The sequence below is a fragment of the Rhinopithecus bieti genome, unplaced genomic scaffold (assembly GCF_001698545.2).
Source record: "Rhinopithecus bieti isolate Rb0 unplaced genomic scaffold, ASM169854v2 scaffold_19731, whole genome shotgun sequence".
NCBI classification, from domain to species: Eukaryota; Metazoa; Chordata; class Mammalia; order Primates; family Cercopithecidae; genus Rhinopithecus; species Rhinopithecus bieti.
The window spans coordinates 59,881-87,250 of NW_016809494.1; the positions used below are offsets into that span (position 1 = coordinate 59,881).

General features: G+C 39.2%; 1 long non-coding RNA gene across 2 annotated transcripts in view; it reads left to right on the forward strand.

Annotated features, from left to right (window-relative positions):
* Positions 1–7,715: 7,715 nt before the first annotated feature.
* The window catches only part of LOC108540498 (uncharacterized), a 30,303-nt gene continuing 10,648 nt past the window's right edge, over positions 7,716–27,370 (forward strand). For both annotated transcript variants that reach the window (XR_001888691.1, XR_001888690.1), the window contains exons 1-2: positions 7,716–7,919; positions 20,025–20,112. This is a non-coding gene — a long non-coding RNA (uncharacterized LOC108540498). The remainder of the gene's footprint in view (positions 7,920–20,024; positions 20,113–27,370) is intronic.

Below are 27,370 nucleotides of genomic sequence, written 5' to 3' on the forward strand. Positions count from 1 at the left end.
ATAAAATAAAAAATTTCTTGAAACAAATGAAAATGGAAACACAACATAACAAAACCTGTGGGATATAGCAAAAGCAGTGGTAAGAAAGAAGTTTACAGCAATAAATACCTACGTCAACAAAATAGAAAAATTTCAAATAAACAACCTAATGGTATACCTCAAGGAACTACAAAAGCAAAAACAAATTCGACCCAAAGCTAATAGAAGAAAAGAAATAACAAAGACCAGAGCAGAACTAAATGAAATACAGACAAAAAAATATATATAAAAGATCAATCAAAGGTGATTTTTTGTAAAGATAAACAAAATTGATAAACTGCTAGCTACACTAACCAAGAAAAAAGAGAAACAACCTACATAAATAAAATTTAAAAAAAGAGAAGGGAGATATTACAACTCAGATACAAAAGATTATTAGAGACTGCTATGGACAACTATACACTAACAAATTGGAAAACCTAGAAAAAAATGGAATACATTTCTGGACACATATGCTCTACCAAAATTGAACCAGAAAGAAAACTTGAACAGATCAGTAATGAGTAATGAGGTTGCATCACTAACAGCCTCTCAAAAAACAAAAACCCAGGACTGAATGGCTTTACTCCTGAATTTTACCAAATTTATAATGAGCTAACACCAATTCTTCTCAAATGATTCAAAAAAAAAAAAAAATTGAAGGAGAAAGAATGCTTCCTATTCATTCTACAAGGCCTGTATGATCCCGATACCAAAACGGACAAGGACATAACAACAAAAAAGAAAATTACTGGTCATATCCCTGATGAACATAGATGCAAAAAATACTCTCAACATAATAGTAGCAAACTGAATCCAGCAACACATCAAAAAGGTAATATACCACAATTAAGTGAGATTTATCCCAGGGATGCAGAGATAGTTCAATATATACAAATCAATAAATGTGATATATTACATTAACAGAATGAAGGACAAAAACTGTATTATCGTCTCAATAGATGCAGAAAAAAACATCTGATAAAACTCAACATCCCTTCATGATAAAAATTCTCAACAAAATAGGTATAGAAGGAACATGCCTCAACATTATAAAGGATATATATGACAAACTCACAGCTAATGTTGTACCGAATGGGGAAAAGCTAAAAGACCTTCCTCTAAGAACTGAATAAGGCAAGAATGCCCACTTTCACCAACTTAGTCAAAACAGTACTGGAAGTCCTAGCCAGAACAATCCAGCAAGAGAAAGAAATAAAAGACATCCGAATTGGAAAAGAGGGGGTTGAACTGTACTTTTTTGCAGATGATATAATCTTGTGTACTAAAAGAACCCAAACTCCAACAAAAATGCTTAGAACTGATAGAATAAATTCAGTAAAGTTGCAGGATACAAAAATCGCATACAATAATCAGTAACACTTCTTTAAACCAATAACTAGTGGAAAAGAAATTGAGAAAGTAATCCCATTTACAATAGTTACAAAAAAGAGTAAAAATATCTAGGAACACATTTAACCAAGGAGGTGAAAGACCTCTACAATGAAAAGCATAAAACACCGATGAAAAATTTTGAAGAGAACACAAACAAATGGAAAGGCTGCCCATGCTCATAGATCAGAGGAATTAATATTACTAAGATGACCATATTATCTAAAGCAATTTAATCCCTATCAAAATACCAATGATAATCTTTACAGAAATAGAAAAAAAAATCTTGAAAATTATATGAAATCACAGAAGATCCTGATTATATAATGAAAGCAATCCTGAGCAAAAAGAACAAAACTGGAGGCATCACACTATTTGACTTTAAAATATACTACAAAGCAATAGTAACCAAAACAGCATGATATTGGTATAAAAACAAACACATAGACCAATGGAACAGAATTAAAAACCCAGAAGTAAACCCATGTGTTTACAGCCAACTGATTTTTGACAAAGGTACCTAGAACATACACTGGGGAAAAGATACCTTCTATAATAAATGGTGGTGGGAGAACTAGACATCCATATACAGAAGAATAAAATTTAATACCCTATCTCTTGCCATATAAAAAAATCCACTCAAAATGAATTAAGGCTTAAACATAAGACTCAAAAATATAAAAGTAGGAGAAAAAAATTAACTCAAAATGAACTACAGGCTTAAACATAAGACCCCAAAATATAAAATTCCTAGAAGACAACACAGGGGAAAATGTTTCAGGACATAGGTCTAGGCCAAGATTTTATGACTAAGACTTCTAAAGCACAGGTAACAAAACAAAAGAGACAAATGAGATTGTGTTAAACCAAAAGTTTTTGTACAGCAACAGGAACAATGAACAGTGTGAAGAGGCAGCCTGTAGAATGGAAGAAAAGGATAATGTTGGTGGAAATGTAAAATTAATAAAGCCATTATAAAATAGTATGGAGATTTCTCAAAAAACTAAAACTACCACATGATCTAACAATTTCACTTAAGGGTATTTATTTAAAGGAAGGGAAATCAGTTTATCAAAGGGACACCTGCATCTCCGTATCTATTGCAGCACTATTCCCAACAGCCAAGATATGGAATTAAATTTAGTATCCATCAATGAATAAATAGATAAAACATAGTATATATACACAATGCAATACTATTCAGTCATAAAAACGAATTACAATCTGTCATTTGCAGCAGCATGGATGAATCTGGAGGTCATTATATGAAGTGAAATGAACCAGTCATGTAGTCACTATCTAGCTCATCTGGGTATTATACAATTCTATAGGGGTATGCAACTTTGATTGAGTTTTTATTGACCAGGCTATTTTGCAACTTAATAGTGATACACTTATAGAGAAAAACTGGTATTAATGCAAGTGATTGTGGGCTGACAGAAATGGATATTATTCCTGCCTACTGCAATAAAGTAATTTGGTTTAGAAGAGATGCAATTTATTTTCATCAGGTAGAAAAGGTAACCCCAACCATTACAGTTTATTGGCCTGTAGGATATTAACCAATTTTTTGTTTAGTAGTAGATTAATTTTATTACGCCTTTGACTATTCAAATATCTGACCTTCACATTCTCCTCTGAACCAGACATACTGTTTTCTTCCTTAATGAATGAGGTGAATAAATTATTTGACTTGGGCCAATTTTATAGTTTTATGAAAGTCATGTTTTTAACTTTTAGAAAATCGTATTTTTGGGTCATTCAAGAGCATGGACAGCACCAACCACTCTCTCCAGCTGGAAACAGTCCCTTAAATTAATTTCCATGACATTCCATTTTTCTAATCTTTCTCCTGCTTCACTGGGCCACTCTTTCTTGATTGTGTTTGCCAGATCCTTCCCTTCTATTCATTATTTAGATATTGGGGTTCCCTCAGGCTTGATTAGAAACCCTGTTCTCTTTTTTACATTCTTTCCCTAGATGATTTCATCTACTCTCCTGCCTTCATCTACATGGTGAAATGCACCAATTTATATCTCTAGGTTAGTCCTCTTCCTATATATCCAAGTATCTACACAACAGGTCCATTTGGGTGATTTGTACTGCCTCAAATTTATTAGTGCTCAGATTAAACTCATTTAATAATACACAAGTGCATCTTAATAAAGATATAAATATCACAATAATACTTTAATAATCTTGATGAAATGTTCTGAGGCCATGGTGATGTATAATGAGGTATTTGTGCTAAAGCAGACTACACATTTTTAGTGACTGGGATCTTCTTGTCTACCAGATTCTGTGTCTTCTTTTTCTGATGATATTGAATGAAAATATAAAATTTTGCGTATTGATCTTCCCATTTCTGTAATTGAGACAGATCACCTACCTTCTGTATTCTTTCTTTAGACTGAAGAGTATAGTTGATAAAATTTTAATTCTTCTTCATATCAATTATGTATATTAGGATATCCTTAAATCTCCTAAAACACATACTTGTAGATTTTTTTTTTTTTAGCCTGGGTGACTATGGGGTAATTAATTACATAATTAGGTAGAGTTAACTACTCTGAAGTAGCTAATCACTTTGCTACTCTGTGCGGTGGCTGAGACCTATCTGTTCTCATACTCATGAGGAACCAAGAAGTTTGTGGGAAAGAACTCATCCCAAAGAAATACAGGGAGGGAGAGAAGCCAGGGCACTGATACTGAAGAAGAGGGGCAATTCTGAACCGAAATTTCACCTAGATTATACTCTGGCTTAATTTCTGTAGACTCATGACTGAACTTGTAGAAGGTAAAATTTTAATGAAAGAACAAGTTTAAAAGCTGTTTTCCTTAGATGTCTCTGGGGCATCAAGCTCTTAGGCACCAGGAGAGGCACTGATGGTGGTGACAGCAGAACTGGCAATGAAAGCAGTAACTTTCATGGAAGCAGAGTTTGCTGCAGCTGTGACTGGATGTCAGTGCTCTTGACATTGGACATAGTTACCCTTAATATTTATCTAGTGACCTCTTTTTCTGCAGGTAGGAGTAGTCTCAGCCTGAAAGGCAGTGGCAGCAGCAGAAGCAGCTGCAGTGGTGTTTCTGGCAGGAGACACAGCTACTACTGTTGGCATCAGCTGCAGCCAGGGTGTTCATTGCAAGGATTCAAGACAAAGGAGGTATAGAATGCAGGAATGCCATGGCAATTGAGAGGCTTACTTCTCAGCACACATAGGAGAAACCTTCTGGGAACTACAGCTCCACTGGTAAAAATTTTAAGGGAGAGAGAGCAGCTATTTCAGTGCACGAGAGGGTGGACCTTGAAAAATATTATTTGGCTGTGATTTTCATGTTCCACCTCCACGCTGGTATGACTTAGGAAACACAGGAAACAGGTACCATACCAGCAGCTATACCTTTCTGGCTGAAGTCACTCACTGATTCTGTTTGAGGGGCTAAGGTCAAGAAATCTCTGCTGCCAACACATGCTGCTTTGAGCTGCATTCTGTGGTGTTCTGTCATTTCAATGACCAATGTCAAGACCAATGTTTACGGCAGAACAAGAGTTGATGTCTTCAATAAGGAACGAAAATCTAAAATTTTCCCATACTAAACAGGCCATTCCACTCTGAAGGCCTGACACATGCATGGTGTCTTTCTGAGAAAAGCAGCTGCAGGGGGTAGGATTCCCTGGACACAGATACTCATGTTTTCCGCCATGTAACCCTGTCCCAGCCACAGTTAATTGGACTAGGGACTGATACTTGATACAAACAAAGATAGCCCATTTAAAGGCCACGACCAAAACTTTTCAGTAAGGATGGTGACTGGCTGAACTAATCAGATTCTCTCTCTGGGTGAGTTTGAAGGCCAGACATCCAGAAAGATTTGGCAGGGTGGAGTTGCACAGGATGAGAGAGACAGAGAGAAAGAAGGTGTTGATGCAGTCACTTGCCATAAGTAAGAAGAAGCCCAAAAGGGAAGTAGATAAGAGTAGAGGGAACTTTCTGAAGGGGTCAATAGTCTCAGAAGAAGTGCAAGCAGATTAACTTGAATCACTACTAGGACAGTATATTAGAGTGGAGGCATTGTGTTCTGATGCCACTTTAAATCCTGTTCTAGTTCCTTGAAGCCCGAGTGAGCAGCTCTATTAAACTGTCAAATAATGTATTAGTCGAATGTAAATGAATAAGACCATGGTAAAGTCAAGAGGGAAATCAAAGTATTCAGGAGGTGGACCATGTAATATGCATATTGTCATTTGTATATTTTCAGAAAATGCCCAAGATTTTTGTTTTTTTGCTTATGTGAGAAAGTATCTATAGGTAGGACAGATAACCCACACTTCAAATATGTAATACATATATATTAGTATAAAACTCGTTATTTTCTGTCATTCTTATTTCAATGGGCATCTTTATATTTAACTACAACTACAACGTTCTCATTTTCTTGGAACCTGAAAGAGCTGAATGATTTCTCATTTCACCAGGACTCTTTAAAATAAAATTCCATAACCTTAAGGTAACTTGAGTGTGTTCCTGTTCATGGCCACCTACAACAACATAAGACAAAGACAAAGAGGCAAGTGAACAGGTGGTAAGTTTGTGATGCCATCCAGAAACTACATGTACACATATGTTTGAATATATTTTCTAAAAGGATAAAGAATAACCAGCAGGAAGACCAAAATTAGTCTTTCATAGCCCACCTTCCAACTTGTAATTTAAAGTTTGTTCCTCCTTTCCACATCTATGCTTTTCCTTGACAACAGCTTATACCATATGATCCCTATAAAGAGGGCGGCAGTCAACTGAGGGTCTAATGACACCTCACCTTCATGAGGTGCTGATGGATCAGGATGACCTGCTCACACCTCCCAGACATTCTGGAAAAAATAGAGTGTGAAAATAGAAAGAACCACCAACTGTGTTCACCAGTTCTAATTTACCATGAGGACAAATGTTAGGCATTAACGGTCAGCAGAGCTTCTGGTGATCTTCACTGAAGCAGAATGTCGACAGCATGTAATAGAGTTGCATTTAAAGATCGTGCCTACAGATGTTGTGATTTCTCTTAGCTGCCCAAAATACTATTTCTGTAAAGTCAAAGTTTAATTCATTTATAGACCAAATGATTCTAAAGTATATCTGGAAGAATAAGCAAGTAAGATCCACCAATAAAATCCCAAGGAAAAAATAAGAGGAATTATTTTATAGTATGGCTTTGCCCTGCTAGATATTACATTGTTTCATATAACTACAGTAGTTAAAACTCTGTGATTTTGGTGTAGACCTCCAATCTGAGATATTTTTACATAATCACACCAAAAGGACCCTGCTAGAGTATAAAATGCATATTTTATTACCAAGAAATGTTCTATTGAAAACATTCTTGACCCTTATTCTATCTTTACCCCTTATACCAATGAGGAAAGACTTTTACTTTGTTTAATACCACACTGTTGGCATTTTAAAATTAAAATATATCTATTTTACAGTCATATTAACTCAGTAAACTATTTCAAAAGCCTATAATAACTTAGCCTCCAATAATATATTTTATCCTTATCAACTATGATTATAAATCTAATATAATTAACATAAGTATTGAAAGTATTGAATAAATAGCCATCATTTGTATGCGGTCTGAATATCCCCCCATTCCAATATCTACTGCCCCACTGTACCTACTTTGCATTCATTCAACTAGATTTAGAATAATGAGAAATTCCACAAAAACAGAAGTGTATATCTTTTAGATCTTCAGTAAATGTCATTAGTAAACAGCCAAATCATTTACTAATTGAATGTAAATGAACAAGAACATAGCCACATCAAGAGAGAAATCACAGTATTGAGGGCCAGACCATTTAATATATACATGAGTCAAACTCTCAGAAGATGAGCAGATTTCTTTGCTTCCTTGGCTTCTCTGATGAAGTATTCATGGATAGGATAGATAAAGCATATTACATATACATAGGTAATAGGTTAGGCCAGTGTAAAATTTTTTTCATTATTTTCTTGCTTGGGTCATGAGGGAAGGCCACATGCTGGTTTATAGAGTGGATATTTTACCAATCCAGAAAGAATAGTCCTTCTCTTTCAGTAATCCTGGAAAATGATTACTGTTGGAGCAGAAAATGAGTGTGGAGAGGCATAAAGAGCTTCGCTAGTGAGTATGGGGAATGTGAGGGAGAAGGGTCCAGCAGTAGGGTGGTGACAAAGACAGGCATGGAGCAATTGGGCCACGGAAGTTCCGTATTTTGCATTTGGAAGTTACTATGACAGGAATAGTGCAGCATGTGGGGAGTCAGTCTCTAGGCAGCAAGTTGGGTTCAGCCACTGTGGATTTCTCTGGTCTTAGGGAGGACAGCTGGATTTCCCATTACTAGTGATTTGAGAGCAGCCAGGGATGAGCCTAGGCCTTGTGAGAACTCTGTTCTCTCCCTGGAATGGATGAAGGCATCATAGGGAACATCAGAAGAGGATGACCATGGCCAGAGTTGGTTCAGGAAGTAGGTGAGGGAATCTATTTTACATAATACTCACATATGATTTATATGTATCATTGCTCTTTAGTCTGTATGGAAGCATTGTCACTAGAAAACAGTAATATCAATATTGACACATTCGAATGGCTGCTACAAAAGCATAACATCAAAATTTCATGTACCCTACACAAAATGGAACAGAATATGTGATGTTTTATTTTATTTTGGTTTTGCCACAAAACCCTTTATTCAAACAGAATCTCACACAGAAGTCCAAAGTTTTTCAAAAAATAAAAGCTGGTCTGACAAAAGGAAGGCTGGGAGACCTAGTCCTTGTGCTCATAGCAGACTGATCTTCTTCCCTAATTCCACTGAAGTCACATTACGAAGGATCTAATGAGCTCTCAGAACTCTGCAAGTTAATATGGAAAAAAAAGTCACTGAAACTGAGTCTAGAAACAGATCTAAGGATACTTGGGAATTCACTTCCTCACTGGTATTTCAGATAAGTGGGAAAGAACATAGAGAATACACACATAAGGAGAAGGAGCCAGGGAAAAATCTGGAAGAAATTATATCCAAATATTAGTTTGTATTTATTTTTTGATGATTTAAAATTGTTTCGAAAATTATCAGTGATTCTTAACTTTTGCTTTCTATCTTTCCATGTGTTATTGTGTTATTTTTATTACACGCAAAGAAGAAAAGGTAAATAGAAGAAAAGCCAGAGCATAAAATAAGTCAGATTGAGGCAAATCTGAGAGCTCCTTAGTGACTCAGATGTGAGACAGATAAGGTTCCAAGTGTGAATAAAATCAGCAGCTTACATTTATCCCACATTTGCTCATTCTCTGCTCATGCAGCCTTCAGCAACCGGGGCAGACAAAGGGCGGTAACTGTTGGTGACGGGCTCTTTGTCAGCCCTGGTCTCTGTGGAAACAAGGTGAAATGGGAAACAGCATATTTTAGTATTTAGGCTGCAAATTCATCAGAAGTGAGAAGCCTGGTGCTGTGTCTACATATTACTTTTTGTCAAGTCTTTCCTTTTGTAAGCACTTTCTCTTTTGATGGGTAATATTTTTTCAATTTTAAAGTAGTTGGGGTTTTCTTTTTTTTTTTTTCACTCTGTGAATGACCAAGAGAATGAAAAGCTAAAGTAGTACCTATTTATTTGTCTTCCTAGGCTGAAAGCAACATCTTGCAGATTTACCACAGAACCGTTTCCTCTAGACACCACATTACAGAATAAATGGAGATAATTAGAAATAGTCAATGTGCTAATTTTTCCGTATTTGTTTAATGCAACTGCACATTGGTGACTTTATTGTGTTTGCCATCAAATTGCCCTGGGGTATCATTCTCAGAGGCAAAGGCAGATGATGTTTCATGTTAGTTTATTTTCTGTAGCTCTCCCAGTATTGGGCGTGAAGTGGTTCAGTAGGAATGCTTTCCAGCTGCTGCTGCTGCTGAGGAAAGAAGCCACCACTGCAAACGTGCTAACAGGGAAACACATTGGGTCACACTCCTGGCAGGAAGTTATTCTTCCTGCCAAAGGGGGAATTTAAAATCCTCATGTCTGTCCACAGAGAATCAATATTGGCCCAGAAAGAAGAGTTACCTATGAGGAAGACAGAAGGAATGATGGTACAATTAGTCAAGCTGTCCTTTAGCATTTTGCTGAACCTAAAGGAGGGAATCAGAGTTTTGTATAGAAATCTATTGGTAAATTCAGTACTTCAAGCATTTTTGGTACAAGCAAAGACTAAAAGCTATCTGAGTGTAATTGTTGGGAGTCTAAAGCAACAGAGGGGACATCAGAGAGCAGATTGTCTTGGATACACAAGAGGGTTCCCAGAACTTGGAAGAAGAGAAATCCCAGCTGGGCCAGCACCTTTCCCTTGTATATTCTGGTTAAGGGTCATCAACATTTCCTTGGTGACAACATCGGAGGCAGATTTCAGAACTCACTGTGTATCTTTTCAGCATGTTGAATAAACTGCGTATTGTTCTCATTCACACTGCTTTTTCAGGGACTCTCAGAAAACACATTCAGTAATAGCTAAGGAATCTGTTAGGTATTATAAAATCAGATAGCAATGACTATTACTTTTAAGTACAGATTTTATGAAGATATTTTATAATCTTTATTTGTAATTATAGTGGTCCTTCAAAGTACATTTTTTGGAATCCCAATTAGGGGGAGGAGAGTGAGGCATTCACCACAGGGGCAAGCAACATTTAATGGGGAACCAAAAAACTCAGCACTCAGTGTAAATAATATTTTAATGTAATATTTAAAAAAAAAATTAATGCCAAGCATTCACTAAGCATAAACACCATCATAATTTTAAATAAAAACAGGCTGTTTTGTTCTACAACTCTGTATTATTGTGCAACAGGAGCAGTCATTTCCAATCAACAGCATGCCCCACCAGCCAGTTTATTAGGGTTGATAATGTCATGCAAACAGATTGGGCAATGCAGAGCTTTAAACAGAAGTCATGGTTTGTCCCTGAAAACTTCAATTAACTATTCCCATTTGATTCACAATAAAGGGGCTATTTTGATAAGGTATATAGGAACACGCAGTCTTCGTTTCGTTTCAGGCTCCAACATGGCTCAGCAGGGCATTCCATTTTATTAGTGACATTTCCATGAAGCTTAGAGAAGTGAACTAACTTGCCAAGGTGATGGAAGCTAGTGGGTGTTCAGGCTGGAGTTCCATCCTGACTCAGATTGCCTTGCTAACCATGGCACATCACACATCCACATCCACATCAACTGTGCTGGGCCAACATCCCTTCATATTGTATTTGAGATTCTGACTCTCTAGTGGGCAAATCCATGTAAGGAGCATGTCTCAAATACGCAGAGTTCCTCAATTGGTATGGTGGGCCTCAGGGGCACCAGTCCTGTTAACCTTGGAAGCAGCTGGACAAGGCCAAGGCCTAGGTCGCTGGTGACTTGTTTTCCTCTAACACAAATCCTTTATGCCTTGATGCATTGTAAAAATAAAATTATGCCTATCTATCTATCTATCATCTATCTATCTATCCATGCACACACACCATGATATTGAAAAGGCTGGAAGGTATAGAAAGCTGTCAGATCCAGCTTCATTTCTATTTGAGAGTTCTAATTCTTTAACATTCCCTCTGTACTGCTCTCCTGCCCTATCCCAGTAGATTAGAACTGTAATGTTCTAATTTGGCAATTTGAAGCTAGTGATTTCTATAATTATTACATCATTCAGAGTATCCTAATTCCTCCTTTCATTGCCTTCTGTAGTATCTGTGTACAATTTTATCTCCTTCATTAAAACTATACAACACTTCTTTGAATGGTTGGACCTTGTATTGTCTCTTTGTACATCTTCTTCCTTCTCCCTCTTCAACTCCAGTGTCTCACATAGTGCTCTGCACAAATTGAGTGCTTAGCAAATGTTAATCAAAGTAAGAATCAAAACAAGGAAGTGTTTCCCTGTGTCATCCTAAGGGGATATGTAGGGAACACGTAAACATGTACAGATCTATTTGTAATCCTTAAACTCTAAAGATCCAGTCAATGATTACTGGTCATCATCTTTATACTAGCTACTTCAAAATAATAATTTTGTCATAATAATGTATAACTTAGATAATACAAAAACAATAAAAAAATTAAGTCTAAAACTAAACATTGACTTAGTTGCTAAAACCATTATTCAAATGACAATCACCCTCCATTAAGGTGCCCAGTTGAGAGATCATACACACAAAAGGGTTCACTATATGAGGTGCCATTTTAACATGAAATTTATTAGCAGTAATTTAAAACATTGCTTGAAGTTACTTTATACAATTGCAGCATGCTTTCTAATTTGATTTCCAGGTGGTTGTGATACGCTGGTAAAGGTAAACTAGCTTGAGGGTTAGTATACTCAAAGGAGAAGAGCAGGTTGTATTATTAGCTCTGCTTACCAGGGCTTTTGGTTTTCTTTCGTTTTTAAAATCAAGATTTTCTCTTATTGCGTACCTCCGTGGGAGTATAGTTGCTTAGTAACCCTGCACTGACTGGGGGCTGTTGCTCTCGGAGCTATACCCGGGAGGAACCTGCGTGTGAATGAGACCGCTGTCAGCAAGCCTACACTCAGAGGATTTACCCGGTGCAGAGAGCTCCAAGAGAACACCAGAGCCCCTGGTATTCTGGTTCACTTGAATTTGTCCTCCTGCCTATTCCATATTTTTTTCACACATACAATCATTTGTTTGCAGTCTGGAAATATAAAACCATTCAAGAAATGGAGGCCCAACTATTGGTAAGAAACTTCTAATACACAGTGTCTCACAATGTGTGTGGTAAGCAACTCAGTGATTTATCTTGCTCTCCTATGTCTGTTTGCTTTCTAAGTTGTGTGTCCTTCCCGTTGGATAGAATCCATCTGTTGCTCTGCTTACAATGTGCTATGAGCATTTGAAGTTCAATGCTAATAGAGAGGAAACACTTTTTAAAAATGTTACTTTGTTTCTTGTTTTTTTTTTTTTTTTTTCCCAGCAATTCAGCAGTTATTAGGTTAGAAATATCAAACGAGAATTCAGAAAAGTAAAGAACATGGAGGCCAACATTATCGTGGGCTTCCTGTGGGTGAGGCGCTATATTTTACGTGTATTGTCTCATTTGGTGGTCATAACAATTTGCTGTTGTATGTGTGTGTTTGCATGTTGGGAGGGAGGTCCTATTATTATCTCAGCTTTACAGATTGGAACCTGCAGCTTAGAGATGTAAAGTCACCTTCGAGGACACACAGTTAGTGATTTGCAGAGCTAGGACTGAAGCTAGGAAATCTTAATCACGATGCCATATGATATTGCTAAAATTACTTTAAATTAGTTAGCTCAGTGAAAGGTAAGTTGTTTATAGCACACGTTGTTAATGCATGTCATGTAACGGTCCAGTATGAAAATCCAAATAACTCAACTGATCTCTTGGAAAGATGCTCAGAATAAAAGAGCCTCTGGCTGTTGTTCATCCCACCCCCCTGCCAAAAAAAAAAAAACGTGGTTCAGCAAGAAGGTTAAGAACACGATCACTTTGCAATAACAAGATATCACTTTATGGCAGAATTCTGGGTCATCAGAATTTTCCCTGGATCATTAATAAAGCACTGCTTGTCCAGACAACCCATGCTTATTGGTCCCTCTGAGGGAGAAAAGAAAAAAGGAGGGGAAAGGTCGTAGAGATGCATGAAAGAGGACCTTAGGGAAAGAGACCAATCAGGCTTCTCTCTGTCCTGGTGGAAATGAGCGCCAGCTCCTTTTTTGTTCCTGCTCTAAGTTACTTGGCATCCTTTTCTTCTCTCTCTTGTTTCTATTAACCTCCCTCAGGGCAGAATGATAGTCACAACAGCCAATTAGGGAGACACTGAAGGAAGAAGGTGCTCCACAGCTCCTTCATTGTCCACAGAGAAACAATCACCTCAGTGGGAAGGTGGTTTTAATTGGCCCTATTCCTTTCTTTTCCTCTCCTTCCTCCCCATCAATACCCTCTCAATCAAGCTCCTTGGCCTAAAGCTAGTGAGTTACCAGGGAACCAGAAAAGCACTAATAAGCTACCACTCAGGTGGTTTGAATTATTCTACAGGCAAAAACTCAAATATTCTTCTGGGATTTGCTAGCTCTCGCTTCTAAGCCCCATATGTACAGCAGTGTTTCCAAGGTGAGCAAGTGGACCACCTGCATCAAGGTCACCTGGGAGCTTGTTAAAAAAAGGCAGATTCCTGGGCAAGGCCCCAGATTCATGCAATCAGAATCTCTGAGGGTGACACTGGGAAGTCAGCATTTTTAACAAGCTCTCCTGGTTGTTCTGGAATACATCATAGTTTGAATACATCACAGTTTGAAAACCACTGCCTTACAACTTGCAAAGTGCTTTTACATACATCACTAGACTCAAGCATCAAATTCTTCAGAGGTTTATTTTCTTATTCCCCTTTTTGTGTTGCTGTTATCTTCCTCTCTAATCAGCCTAACATCTCAAAATCAGTAGGTCCTCTGTTAAGAAGACTGAATAAGCCAGAGTCAATTTCTCTGCCAAAGATGACAATAAAAAGAAAATAACCATTATAAATCATTTAAGACAGGAAGATGACTTCTAGTGGGGGACCCAGCGTGGAAGGACTCAGTCTTAACCGACTCTGCATAATTTCTGGAGGAAGACTGAGTTCAAACCCTACTTTGTCACTTTGCCTTAGCTTCCTCGTCTGTAAAATAAGGGCAATAAAGCACTTACCTTATAGAGTTGTTGTTAGGGTTAAATGAATTAATAAAGGTAAAGTGCATAGAATGACACCTGGCTCAATACTAACAGCTGGCTGACTAAGATAGCCAGAATGGCGAGTTGAAAAGCTACAATTCAATCCTAGCACTTTGGGAGGCCGAGACGGGTGGATCACGAGGTCAGGAGATTGAGACCATCCTGGCTAACGTGGTGAAACCCCGTCTCTATTAAAAAAAAAAAAATACAAAAAACTAGCCGGGCGAGGTGGCGGGCGCCTGTAGTCCCAGCTACTCGGGAGGCTGAGGCAGGAGAATGGCGTATACCCGGGAGGCGGAGCTTGCAGTGACCTGTGATCCGGCCACTGCACTCCAGCCTGGGCGACAGAGCGAGACTCCGTCTCAAAAAAAAAGAGGCTACAATTCAACATGAGTCACTGAGATATAGTTTATAAAACTTAGGTATTATTGCTACGTTTTGTTGTCTTCAATAAAGACATAAGAACAAATATGAATAGACTGAATATTAAGAAATGTCATAATATGCCTTTTGTCAGAATTTCTCAACTTTGGCACTGTTGACACTTTGGGCCTGATGACTCCTTGCTGTGGAACAGCTGTTCTGTGCAATGTAGATTTTTAAAATTTTTAACCAGCATTCCTGGCCTCTACTGGTAGCATTCTACTGTTTGAGATGACCAAAAATGTCTCCAGACATTGCCAAAAATCCTCGGGAGGGTGGTGGTGCAAAATCACCCTTGGTTGAGAATTATCTTACATCTGACAGTGTAAGACTTCCCACAGAAAATAATGTTTAGGCTTAGTCTTGCAGCATATGTAGAAGTTAAAAATATTAACGATTTCCTATGTGCCAGGCACTGCTCTGCATTTTTTATGCATTAATGCATTTAAGACCAACAACCTTGTGAGCCTAGGTTAGCCACTACCATCCTTTTTACTGGACAGGAGGAAACTGAGGCACTGAGAGATTAATTTGCCTAAGGTCACACCACTAATGAAGATGCAGAGCCATAACAGGTGGCAGTTTTGCTCCAGACTCTGTAATTCTCACTTTCAGGCAAGGTAAAGGAGGTAGATAAAGTGTGCAGAAGTGAAAGAGCTCTGAACTGGGGACACCCCAAAAGTCTGCATTGAATGGAATATTCTATGCCAACAGAAAAGTGGCAGGATGTTAGGCTATGTAGCCAAGGGGGAACCCGTCATGAAGGAAGTCTGAGGTCCCCTTGGGAATGAACTTTTTTTTGTGGACAGTGGGGAGCCACAGGAAGGAGAGGGGCCTGATCAGATTGTTTTAATAAAGTCAATCTGGCCTAGGCCAAGGGGAAAGGCTAGAAAAAGGAGAGACTCTGGTTTTGTATAAATTTAAAACCGCCAATATTTACTGTCACTTTTTCTTTCCAAGATACTAAGAAAAAACCCAAACCTTAAATAGCAGAAAAGATACAGCTGCTCTGGCCTATATGCAGAATCCTTCACTACTATCTTCTGCACGATATACATCTGTGTTTACTCAAGTCCCAGATTTAATTGGATTTAAATAAGAATCTGAGCACAGTCACCCAGAAGGCCTGACATAAATAGAAGAGTACCAAGAGGTCGGAGAAGACACATCCTGTCTGCTTCTATAGAAAGCAGATTCAAGGATTCCCCACCTGCATCTTCTTCCCCCTCCTGGTAAAGAGCTGCTCTTCGTGTCACTAAGCAACAAATGTGCACTTGGGGAGTCCACATCTCATCACTCCCACTCCTTCTCTCTCCTCAAGAAGTCGACTAAATCCTATGGTTTGGATTTATTTCTCTTGTTATCTTTATCAAGCATGATAAAAATGCTTTGTTCTACTTTTGGCTCTCACAAAGAGCCTGTTTCATCATCAACATAATTGTAAAGCTAAAATATGGTTGGGACGTTTGCCATCACTTTGCAGGTTTAGGTTGCCAGGCACACTTGCAGAACTGAATTCTTTGTTTTCTAACTACAGTTGCCTGCCTGCTTTTCGAGGAAGCTCTTAGTAGGTGAGAAGTGACCCAGTATTGTGACCTCATGATCTGAGCCTAAAGGCTTCATGTGCTCAGGGTTAACTAGGTCTCTTTTAACCATGACAGTATATTATGCTTTGAAGAAACATAAAAATAATTAAAATATTAGCCTGTAATTCTGCCACATAAAATAAGACTAATCGTTGCTAAAATAGTGAAATTGAACTGTATGTGGCAACGGTAATTTTCCTAATACTACCACTCCAGAAGTGTAGTATTAAGGAAAATGGAATTGTCCTCTGAGAACTACACTGTAAACTACATCATTGTGCAGGTGAGAGATATGCAAAATCGCCCTAAGAAACACAGGGACTCAAAAGTGAGCAAGATGAGACTCATTTGATTGAGGATATTCATATATTTAAAGACTTAATGAATTAATTAGCCTGTGGATGGTGGAGCATAAACCCAGTCGAGTCACTGGGGCAAATACTGGCTGTGGCCATTAGGAACTGTCCATTAGAGGCTGTGTCTTTTCAGACTCCTCCAAATATTTACTTGTAGAGAAGGAGGCACCCAGCTATCACAACCTGATGCCCCTGAACATTTGAATCATGCAATTAACTCCTCTCCGCTGTGATTCCATCTCTACCCAGTAACTTTCTGATGACAATTTGGCTTTCTGTGTAATTTACCCATGGGAAGAATACAAGTGTTTGGCTACCTTGGTTGTTATTGTTTCTCAGTGAAAATTAACAGTTGCCATGCTATGTTAGAGACTTGAACCTCCTAGGGCCTAGTCAGCATGAATTAGCACCCACTAATTGTCAGGGTTTGATAAGATGGGGTGTCTGGATGTGTCAGGCTATTGGCAGGAAGATAACTGATTCAAGTTGTGGCTATTTGTGCGACCAGCAATCTTCTATGGCCTTGACGGCCACACAAGGTTTTCTTGTGACCCACATATAGATTTCCCACCCTCTGGGCTTCAATTCCATTCCATGGTCTGCCCATCTAAACAGTCAGAAAATCCTAGGAACTCTCATTTATTGCCACTCGTCATACTTTGTTTTTAGGGTTTGTGTCCTCATTTGCCTTTCCAGACCAGCAGTTCCCAAAAGCCAGTGTGGGAACCATCTGTATCAGCGTGACCAGTCTGTGAAGATCAAGCATAGGAATGCCAGGGTTCCACTCTACATGTCCTTTATCTGGGGTGGCGCCCAGGAATCTATTTATTATGCTCCCTGGGTAATTCTGATAAGGAGCCACATTCCAGAATCCCTGTCTGGATAAGTGGTTCCCAAAGTTGGTGATGCGATAGAATCATTCTTAGAAAATGTTAATGCCAAGGCTTTACCCCAGACTAATTAAACCCTAGTCTTTTTTTGGAGGTGGGATGTGGGCATGGGTGTTTGGAAAACACTCTCTAGATGAGTCTAATGTATTGTGAGTGTTGAGAACTTTTGGCTCAGAACTGTGATTCTCAAAGTGTATTACCTGGAAACTTAAAATATAAATTCTCAGATTAACTAGACCCTCTAAAGCAGCAACCCTGGGGAAGGATCCCGGCAATCTGTGGCTTAAGCCTCTCTAGGTGATTCTGAGGCTTCATTGGCTTAGACTGTTTTGCAGAGCCTCCTCATTGACTTTCTGTGGCTAGTCCCTCTTTTCCCAGATACATCCTCCACAATAAAAATATTTTCGCCTTGTCACCCTGCACTCAAAAGCATCCAGTCGCTCCATACTGCCTGCAGACATCCTTTGCCTGGCATTCATGCCTTCTCTGGTCTATCCCAACCCTAGGCTTCAGTTCACTAGCAAAGTAAGAGAAACCAGGCTTGCTGATCCCGAGACAGTGGTTTCCCGTTTTGCTTATGCTGCTCCTTTCGTAAAAATCCTGGCCAGGTGCTAGTAGCTCATGCCTGTAATCGCAGCACTTTGGAAGGCCAAGGTGGGCAGATCACCTGAGATTAGGAGTTCAAGACCAGCCTGCACAACATGGTAAAACCTCATCTCTACTAAAATTAGCTTAGTGCAGTGGCATGCAACTGTAATCTCAGGTACTTGGGAGGCTAAGGCAGAAGAATTGCTTGAACCTGGGAGGTGGAGGTTGCGGTGAACTGAGATCACTCTAGTGCACTCCAACCTGGGTGACAGAGTGAGACTTCTTCTCAAAAAAAAAAAAAAAAAAAAAAAAAAACCCTGGAGAAGCCGGAGCATGTTTGCAAATGCCATAATCCCTAACCTGGCATTGTTCATAGAACAGAAAGTCCTTACACATTTGCAGCGTATGATTGTGTGAGTGTATGAGTGAGTGAGAGATTGTGTGCTTGTCTTTAACGCGCCTCTACTTAATCTATCACAGGTTCTCCATTCAATCTGCAGAACAACTCACCTGAACCCTTTTTGTTTGTTTTTAAGCACTTAAGCCCATCAGAGCATGTGCAATATTCGGTTCCCACATTAAAACAATCAGTTTGGCATGAAAAGTTCCTTGGGGATGGGTGACTGGAAGGAGGCAGGAGGGGACTCCTGGGGTATGGATAATGTTTAATTTCCTGATGGGGGTGCTGGTTACATGTGTTCTCTCTACAGGAATTCATTACACTAAATACAGTAATTTGCATTTTCTGCCTGTGTGTCTTACTTCAATACAAAGTTACAAAAAATCTTTTCATGCAGTTGTTCTCCAGCTTCTCAAATTCTAATTCGACCAGAGCTTATCAAACATTGGTGATGTGCCAAGAACAGGGCTGCTTGCTTTCATATTTTATTTGATTTTTACCCCCATAACTCTGAAGTGGGAACTGGCATTATTGCTTTTTACTCATGAGAAAGTGAGGCTTGCAGAAATGATGAAACTTACCAAGTTCACACAGGTGGCCAGTGTCAGGATAAAACTGGAATCTAGTTATCATATCACAAAGTGCTAGTCTTCTTTCTGCTTCACTATGACTCTTCAAGAGAAGTCTTTAAATGGTGTATATTAATAAAAAATTACAATGATTTTGTTTTTTATTAGAAATCATCAAAGAAAGCATTAAGTTGCCTTCTTAGATTTTTTTTTTTCCTTTCCTTTTTTTTTTTTTTTTTTTTAGATGGAGTTTCACTCTTGTTGCCCAGACTGGAGTGCAATGGCACTATCTCAGCTCACTACAACCTCCACCTCCTAGGTTCAAGCAATTCTCCTGCATCAGCCTCCCAAGTAGCTGGGACTACAGGTGACCGCTACCACACTTGGCTAAGTTTTGTATTTTTAGTAGAGACGGGGTTTCACTATGTTGGGCAGGCTGGTCTCAAACTCCTGACCTCGTGATCCACCCACCTCGACCTCCCAAAGTGCTGGGATTACAGGTGTGAGCCACCGCGCCCGGCCCTTCGCCTTCTTAGTTTTCATTCCAGATATTTTGTTTTCCTTTGTCTCTTTGTTAAGATGGAAACTGATCACTAGTGTAAGGCAGGTTTAAATGTTGGGCAGTGGAAGCATTGTTTAAAAGTGTGGCAGCGTCCTGGAAGTCCCTTCCGCACCAAGATGACCCTGGAGGTCCCTTCTGCATCTTCACTGCCAGATTTCAGGGGAAGAGGCCAGAAAAGCCAGGGTGGTGAGAAAGGAATTGGGGGTTTTGGGCAGTGGCTATTTAGTAACTCTGCAGAAGGATTTCAATAGTGCAGCTCCTGGTGTAGGGTGTGCTGCTGTGTGTAAGGAGAATACCAGCCCTGGGGTGAGTTGAACCTAAAGTAGAATATCATCCTGCCCTGCATACACACCTTTGATGATGAGAGACTTTTCTCATGGAAGAGTCTTGGCTTTACAATTGGCCATCTTGACAGTAACGTACAATTTGTTAAGAATTCACGCGATTTTTCTTCACTAATGTCTACAGGCTTCCCGATTATTCTACAAACGCTATGAAATCCTTGTTCTTCGTTGCACAATTAGCTGTGAAACAGACAGAGGTTACCTACAATAAGGTAAGTGTGAAAAGGAGTCCTTCTGCCTATGAGTGTAAGGCAAGAAACAAAAATGAAAAAAAAGAGAAATGTTGTAGAGTGGCAAGCAACAAGCAACTGACACCAGGAAAGATTCCCTGTGTCCCACAGTGTATTAATCATTTTTACATATTTGGTGCCACTGTGACATATTGCTTTAATAACAGAATAAATGCTGAACATGAAACAAAATAAAATTGTTTAAGCAGTGGAAAAGGATTCAGGCCTGAGAGCTCAACCCAGTGTTGTTCCCAGTGAACTTACTTGGCAATCAAGAACAGTATATGACATCTCTGCTCTCTCAAAATTCCCACATAGTACATAGTTTGGAATGCTTGGAAAAACCTGGCCTGGTCCCCAACGAAACCCACATGTTACTACTGATTTTCTTATATCCTCCAGCCACCAATTAGAAGTTAGAATAAAAACAACAAGAGAGCAATTTAAAAAAATGCTCCTCCAGACAAAGTAGACCACGTGGCTGCTTACTTACTGATTCTTCCTTTCCTTTTTCTAAGAAAACCTTAAATTTCATTCGAGTGTGTAGCTCACTCCTACTTCAGAGGGAATCTCGATTAGTTAGCTAGCACCGTCCAATAGAAATACGGGAAGCCATATATGTAATTCAAAGTGTTCTAGCAGTCACATTTTTAAAAAATAAAAATAAACAGGCAAATCAATTTTAATAATGTATTTTATTTAATCTATCTGAAATATATTGTCAATATAATCAATATAGAAATTATTAATGAGCTATATGACTTTTTTTCATATCACATCTTTAAAATCCAGTGTATCTTTTTCACTCACAGTGCATGTCATTTTGGACTAGACATATTTCAAGGGCTTAGTATGGCTAGTGGCCACCATATTGGACATTGACGGTCGAACCCAATTCACATTCCCCTGACAACTATGCTTGGTGTGAGGCCTCTGATGGCCCAACTAGGCTGACAGCAAAGATCTTTCCTGTTGGAAGATCATCTTTCTCTCTCCTGCTGGCAAAAACAAGAAAGAATAAAGGTTTGATTAACCCATGAGCCTTCTTGGGATTTATGAGAGGAACCAGGCTTTGGATGAACATGACATTGAAATGAGCAGGATGGAAAGAAAAATCCTAGGGGTTTGGTGACCATACTAGGCTGCTGATTAAACATGGAGTTTGCCCTGACTCTGAACTTTCCATTTAGTGAGATGATAATTGTCCCAACTGTTTAAACTAGCTTGTGTTGCTTCCAACTAAAAGAGTGCCAGCTATATACAATGTGCAAGCTGACATGTTGTCATGCTCTGCCCCTGATGAACACATCCCCACAAGGCTGTGACGTAGTAGGTGAAGAACTAACCTACATGGGATTGGAAGGGAGGGGAAAACAAAATCAAACCATATGGAAAGCAGGAATTGCTGCATTAAATATCATTTTTAAAATGTACATCATAATAGCCATATGTTTAAGTCAGAATCATCTGCAAAGCACGCATGTTCACTTTCTGTTCCAGAGTCAGGCGTCTGAATTCTGTGAGCAAAGCCTAGGGAAAAAAGCTAAGCCTATGCCAGATTTACAAGAATAGTTATCTTTATAAAGACTATATGAACTAGAATACAAAGTTGCAAAGCTGAAGGCAAAGCTATTCAATAAAACCAAAGCAAGCAGCTTTCAAAGAGATCCCTTCAAAAGTGTGGTTCTACGTTTCCCACCTAGTGATAAGTAAAACATACATTTCAATTAGAATTAGAATCTACTTCAGGAAGTAAATTATTAAATGACCTAGCACATTTTGACGCTTTTAAATGCCCAAACTCCCAGCTGTGGAGAACAATGAGTCTTTAATGATAATTTATTCCCCTCTTGTTCCCATGATTGCTAGATAGCCGGGGGCCCTAGATACTTACTTACTGGGTTCCAGGGACCCAATGTAGGCATTGTCAGAGGAGGATACCAATTAGCAGGTTTGGTTTCACAAAGAAGCATAGATTGCCCTGAGGTGAAAAACTCTGTCTCAGAGAAAACACCCTTGAACTCGAACTGTCTTTTTTGCTCATCATTAGAAGTCAGCAAAGGATTTAGCCTCTCTCTTACCAATTCATTATCCACACCCTTCAGAAAATAAATAAATAAAGTGAAATATTTTCTCTTACTATGAAGGTGACAATAAAGACAGTAAGTTTATCACATACAGAAAAGAGAGTGACCACTTTCTACTAGTTTTAATGGCACTATCACTGCTTCCAAAAATTGCCTTAGGTCGCTTACGGCCCCTAGAGATAAACATCTGAGGATTTTGCATAACGGCCTTAATGGGTGTTTTCAGGACAGCATAATTACCTGGGGCTTGTAAGAGTAAAAAGCATCAGCCTCAAGGTTACTGAATAATGTATGCTCTATTAGAGAGAGACAAAGAAGAACAAAAATCCAGTCACCATATGAATTACAATTTTATTATCTTTTTCATTCATTTAGTATTTCATTCAACACATTTGAAAGCATTTATTATGTACCAGGCACTGTACTAAGCACTTTAGATTCTAGTATGATTAAGACAGCAGAGTTCTACCCATTGAGATGTTCACGGTCTAGGTGGGGAAGGACATGGACAATGAAGAATACGCAAACCATCAATTCCCAGAAAGCAGTAGGGTTACCTCTGGGCCCCTGAGGAGGCCAATGAAGGTTTGCCTGTGGCCTTTAAGAGCTTTTCATTTTTCTCAGCAGCAGTGATCTGTCCATTCTATACTTTTTTTTTTTCAGTCTTCAAATATTTTATTACCTTTCTGGCTACATAGTGAATTCGGTGTCTTCATACTGACTGGTAGAAGATGGGAAGGAATTTTTCCTTTGCTTGGAAGTAACCATTTTTGGGTTGCTAAAGTCAATATTTAGCCCCTTCCCTGAGCACCTGCTCCCCTCAATCCCTAAGCCTGGGCACTCATGTAAAAAAAAATAGAAATTTTAAAAAAGTAAGTCTATATTTATTCATAAAATTATATCCTAGTCTTAAAGAAGCTCAGACTTCAGAGCCAGACTGCCTGGGTTTGAAACCCAAGCTCTACTCTTACCAAATGTATGATGCTGACAGGTTGTCAAATCTCTGTGTCCCTCAGTTCCTTCACAATTAGAATGAAAAGTTCATAGGATAGTATAGATGTATAAATATAAGTATAGGCTTATTATGAGGATTGAACAAATTAACATACTAGCACGGGGCATACAATATAAATGGTATTATATCTCAATACAAGAGATTTATATTGCTACTTAGTGATTAGATTTGACAATCAGTAAGGAAAATGAATTTAAATGTAACTAGTTCTGGAAAGTCCTTTGGAAGTGACCTTTTTGGAGACCCACAGCCCACCTCTCAATATGTCTAGCACTGTCAATTTTTCCTTCAATGTTAAAACAAATTGTTGATTTCTCTGATTGAACATTAAGTAGTATAGCAGGTTTGCCTGTAGGGACCATGTCACACCAAAAGGCCACATTTTAAAACAACATCATGTTGACAGGCACCAAGAACTAGCCTGATCTGAGAAGAGCAGACTTGCTTTTCATCTCATGGTCATTTAGTGAAATGGCAGGCCAGAATTGTGACCCAATTTAAATGATTTGTTTCCTTCTGTTTGACCAACTCCTCCTTTCATCTGTTTTTACCAAGACAGAATAATTGAATTTAGAAAAATTAAATATAAAGCAATGACCTTTTACTACCATCTTGAGGTACAACCCTTGTTAATTTTCATCTGGGAAAGGTAAATCAAGTTGTGTCATGTAAGACATAATAGTGCTTCTCAGCTGAATACGAATAGCACCAGTCTGCAGCTCCCAGCATGATCAACACAGAAGATGGGTGATTTCTGCATTTCCAACTGAGGTACCTAGTTCATCTCACTGGGACTAGCTGGACAGTGGGTGCAGCCTAAGGAGGGTGAGCCAAAGCGGCCAGGGCATCGCCTCACCCAGGAAGTGCAAGGGGACAGGGGATTTCCCTTTTCTACCAATGGAAGCCATGATAAGCTGTACCTGGAAAAACCAGACATTTCCTCCTAAATACTGTGCTTTTCCAATGGTATTAGCAAATGGCACACCAGGAGATTATATTCGGCACCTGGCTTGGCAGGTGCCTCACCCATGGGGCCTTGCTCACTGCTAGCACAGCAGTCTGAGATCGACCTGTGAGGCAGTAGCCTGGCAGGGGAAGGGTCATCAGCCATTGCTGAGACTTGAGTAGGTAAACAAAGCAGCCAGGGAAGCTCGAACTGGGCGGAGCCCACCACAGCTCAGCAAGACCTGCTGCCTGTTGACTCCATCTCTGGGGCCAGGGTATAGCTGAACAAAAGGTAGCAGAAACTTCTACAGACTTAAACATCCCTGTCTGACAGCTCTGAAGAGAGCAGTGGTTGTCCCAGCATGGCATTTGAAGTCTGAGAACAGACAGACTGCCTCCTCAAGTGGGTCTCTGGCCCCCATGTAGCCTAACTGGGAGATACCTCCCAGTAGGGGCTGACTGACACCTCATTCAGGCAGGTGCCCTCTGGGACGAAGCTTCCAGAGGAAGGATCAGGCAGCAATATTTGTTGTTCTGCAATATTTGCTGTTCTGCAGCCTCTGCTGGTGATACCCAGTCAAATAGGGTCTGGAGTGGACCTCCAACAAACCCCAACAGACCTGCAGCTGAGGGACCTGTCTGTTAGAAGGAAAACTGACAAACAGAAAGAAATAGCATCAACATCAACAAAAAGGACGTCCACACCAAAACCCCATCAGTAGGTCACCAACATCAATGACCAAAGGTAGATAAAACCACAAAGATGGGGAGAAGCCAGAGCAGAAAAGCTGAAAATTCTAAAAACCAGAATGCCTCTTCTCCTCCAAAGTATCGCAGCTCCTCGCTGCAACGGAACAAAGCTGGATGGAGAATGACTTTGACGAGTTGACAGAAGAAGGCTTCAGAACGTTGGTAATAACAAAATTCTCTGAGCTAAAGGAGGATGTTTGAACCCATCACAAGGAAGCTTAGGAAGATTAGATGAATGACTAACTAGAATAAACAGTGTAGAGAAGACCTTAAATGACCTGATGGAGCTGAAAACCATGCACAAGAACTACGTGACTCATGCACAAGCTTCACTAGCCGATTCAATCAAGTGGAGGAAAGGGTATCAGTGAGTGATTGAAGATGAAATTAATGAAATAAAGTGAGAACAGAAGTTTAGAGAAAAAAGAGTAAAAAGATGTGAACAAAGCCTCCAAGAAATATGGGACTATGTGAAAAGACCAAATCTACATTTGATTGGTGTACCAAAAGTGACGGGGAGAATGGAACCAAGTTGGAAAACACTCTTCAGAATATTATATAGGAGAACTTCCCCAACCTAGCAAGGCAGGCCAACATTTAAATTCAGGAAATAGAAAGAACAACACAAAGATGCTCCTCGAGAAGAGCAACCCCAAGACACATAATTGTTAGATTCAGCAAGTTTGAAATGAAGAAAAAATGTTAAGGGCAGCCAGAGAGAAAGGTCGGGTTACCCACAAAGGGAAGCCCATCAGACTAATAGCAGGTCTCTCAGCAGAAACTCCACAAGCCAGAATAGAGTGGGGGCCAATATTCAACGTTCTTAAAGAAAATAATTTTCAACCCAGAATTTCATATCCAGCCAAATTAAGCTTCATAAGTGAAAGAGAAATAAAATCCTTTACAGACAAGCAAATGCTGAGAGATTTTATCACCTCCAGGCCCGCCTTACAAGAGATCCTGAAGGAAGCACTAAACATGGAAAGGAATGGTGAGTACCAGCCACTGCAAAAACATGCCAAATTGTAAAGACCATTGATGCTAGGAAGAAACTACATCAACTAACAGGCAAAATAACCAGGTAATGTTATGACAGGATCAAATTCACACATAACAATATTAACCTTAAATGTAAATGGATTAAATGGTTCAATTAAAAGACACAGACTGGCAAACTGGATAAAGAGTCAAGACCCATCAGTGTGCTGTATTCAGGAGACCCATCTCATGTACAGAGACACACATAGGCTCAAAATAAAGGGATGGAGCAAGATCTACCAAGCAAATGAAAAACAAAAAAAGCAGGAGTTGCAATCCTAGTCTCTGATAAAACAGACTTTAAACCATCAAAGATCAAAAGAGACAAAGAAGGCCATTACATAATGATAAAAGGATCAATTCATCAAGAAGATCTAACTATCCTAAATATACATGCACCCAATATAGGAGCACCCAGATGCATAAAGCAAGTCCTTAGAGACCTACAAAGAGACTTAGACTCCCACACAATAATAATGGGAGACTTTAACACCCCACTGTCAATATTAGATCAACGAGACAGAAAGTTAACAAGGACATCCAGGACTTCAACTCAGCTCTGCACCAAGCAGACCTAATAGACATCTACAGAACTCTCCACCCCAAATTAAAAGAATATACATTCTTCTCAGCACCACATCGCACTTATTCCACAATTGACCACATATTTGGAAATAAAGCACTCCTCAGCAAATGTAAAAGAACAGATATCACAACAAACTGTCTCTCAGATCACAGAGCAATCAAATTAGAACTCAAGATTAAGAAACTCACTCAAAACCACACAACTACCTGGAGACTGAACAACCTGCTCCTGAATGACTACTGGGTAAATAACAAAATGAAGGCAGAAATAAAGATGTTCTTTGAAACCAATGAGAACAAAGGCACAACATACCAGAATCTCTGGGACACATTTAAAGCAGCATGTAGAGGGTGGAAAACTGCTTAAAGGCATTCTTAAGCCACAAACAAAAGGATAAGTGATCTGTGTCTTTAAGGGAGTGTTCCTGCTGTAGTTTACTAGCCCAACCTATTCCTTTAATTCTGCCTATCCCTTCGTTTCCCATAAGGGATACTTTAAGTTAATTTAATATCTATAGAAACAATGTTAATGACTGCTATGCTGTTAATAAACACATGGGTAAATCTCTGTTTGAGATTCTCAGCTCTGAAGGCTGTGAGACCCCTGATTTCCCACTTCACACCTCTATATTTCTGTGTGTGTGTCTTTAATTCCTCTAGCGCCACTGGGTTAGGGTCTTCCTGACCCAGCTGGTCTCGACAATGGATAAATTCCAGGACACATACACCCTCCCAAGACTAAACCAGGAAGAAGTTGAATATCTGAATGGCCCAATAACAGGCTCTGAAATTGAGGCAATAATAAATAGCCCACCCAAAA